This window comes from Penaeus japonicus, unplaced genomic scaffold, assembly GCF_977035675.1.
Source record: "Penaeus japonicus unplaced genomic scaffold, GWHDUDI00000001_assembly GWHDUDI00000013, whole genome shotgun sequence".
Classification (NCBI taxonomy): Eukaryota; Metazoa; Arthropoda; class Malacostraca; order Decapoda; family Penaeidae; genus Penaeus; species Penaeus japonicus.
Genome location: NW_028234415.1, coordinates 5,975,738 through 5,978,237, shown reverse-complemented (window position 1 = coordinate 5,978,237; position 2,500 = coordinate 5,975,738).

Below are 2,500 nucleotides of genomic sequence, written 5' to 3'. Positions count from 1 at the left end.
CTCTCTCTCTCTCCCTTGCCTTTTCTCTCCCCCCTTAATGTCCCTCTCATCTGACTCCTCTAGCAACCAAGAAGGGGAGGAAACTTCGCTTGGCAATTAAAGTCTAGTTGTTCTCTCTTTTTTCCCACTTCTTTTCCTCTTTTTTTTTACTCTTTTTTTTTTCTCTCTCTCTATCTATCTATCTATCTATCTCTTTCTCTCTCTCTCTCTCTCTCTCTATCTATCTATCTATCTATCTCTTTCTCTCTCTCTCTCTCTCTTTCTCTCTCTCTCTCTCTCTCGCTCGCTCGCTCGCTCTCTGTGTGTGTCTCTGTCTCTGTCTCTCTGTCTCTGTCTCTCTGTCTCTGTTTCTCTCTCTCTTTCTCTTTCTCTTTCTCTTTCTCTCTCTCTGTCTCTCTCTCTTTTCATTACCTTCGGACGAAATGTCTCGTTTCTCTAATTTGCTGCAACAATGACGCGGTGTTCTGTCGACCGGAGACAATTACTCGAGCGCCAAGTTATCTCCCAAGTTTGTGTGTCGGTCTCCGTCGCCGCCAGTCCGGTCGAACCGCTCGAGGCCTTTGGCGGGAAAGAAAGAAAGGAAGGAAGGAAGGAAAGCGAGAGAAATCTTGGCGGGAAAGAAGGAAGGAAAGCGAGAGAGATTTTGGCGGGAAAGAAAGAAAGGAAGGAAGGGAGGAAAGCGAGTGAGATTTTGGCGGGAAAATTCAAATCCAAAATTGATCGGTCCGTTAAAAAAAACAAGAGAAGGTAACAGGAGGTAAGGCGTGAGGGTGGGAAAGTTGTAAGACGAAAAAAATGGGGAGGGGGACGAAGGTGAAACGGAAGAAGGTAAGAAAGAGTAGAAGAAGAGAAGGAAGATTTAGGTATTGTGATGCCGAGTCATTGAAATTTAGCCGTCCTTTCTCTAACAGTCTAATCGATTGTTTGTTCGCGATACGTTTTGTAACACCTTCCACTCTCTCGGTACACCCTGTCTATACCAGCGGCAGAGTGGGTGACGTCAAGCACCCATCATTCCTTAACAATATGGACAAGATAACAATCATCCAATTAACGTGCTAATGGCTTGTTAGGGGGACGACAATTAAGAGTCTCGAGTTGTGGTTCGAAACTTAGAGGCAAATCTCGTCAACTTATGTCAAGATTGGCACGAAGGGAACTCAAACACGTTCACAGGCGAACACACACACACGCACGCACACACACACACACACACACACACACACACACACACACACACACACACACACACACACACACACACACACACACACACACACACACACACACACACACACACACACACACACATGCAGACACAAAGGCGTACATCAAAGAGACACATATACATATCTTCACAAACACAGCTCTGTACGCTCTCTCTCTCTCTCTCTCTCTCTCTCTCTCTCTCTCTCTCTCTCTCTCTCTCTCTCTCTCTCTCTCTCTCTCTCTCTCTCTCTCTCTCTCTCTCTCTCTCTCTCTCTCTCTCTTTCATGCACATGCAAACAACACAGTATTCATAATCACCCTCCATTTGACTCGAACTTCAGACAAACCGTTGCTTTCCAAAGACAAATTCAAATGCGTGACGTAGGGGAGCACAGGCAGGCAATGGTGCTTGAGTTTTTGAAAGAAGAAAATCCAAATGAACTCCATTATAACTTCTCATGAGATTAATGAACTTTGGGCTGATGAAAAGGATGTTTGTCGAGCGTTATTCATGTGTGTCTTTTTGTGAATGGGAATGTTATATAGGATATTCATTCATTGGTTGTTATTTCAGTTTTTGTTTGTTTGTTTGTTTGTTTTTAATGAAGATGGTAGGATGAGGATCAATATTAGTGGTGAAAAGTTTGATCTATGTCAGTCATGTGATGATATGGTCAATGGCAACGACAAAGAATAAGTGTCATGAACAAACCAGTAACGAAATGTCAAGAGAAAATTAAGAAAAAACAACTTCAATTTAGAAATAAAGACTCAAAATAATCCCAATTTTAAGAGCAAGAGGGATTGACATCTCCCTCAAATATTTCACTCCAAATACACACATATCTATTCGCAGCGTCCGAGCATATATATTGCAGTGTGACACAAGAGCCATCAACCTCCACAAAGCATTAGGAAATTTTCTCTGCAGAGTTCCGAGAGGAGAAAGTTTTTAATGTCTCCACCCTTAAGAAGAAAACGAAGCAAAAAAAAAATATATATGATGAAAAGAAAAGAAAAGAAAATCATCATCTATTCAGTTAGAAGACAGAGAAATATGACCGTGATTTAGAGCGCCGAAGAATTTTTTTTTTTTTTTTTTTTTTTTTTTTTTTTTTTTTTTTTGAGTGCGTTTCTTTGTCCCGTTTTAGAATGTGGGAACCCCTTTCACCTAGACGGTTCCTGTGTCTCGGTCATCACCCAACCTAACCTTACGGTGGTGAGTCTGGTGACGTCATATATACTCTCTCGACCGTAACTGCGTAATGAACATTACAATTTCATGTCTTTG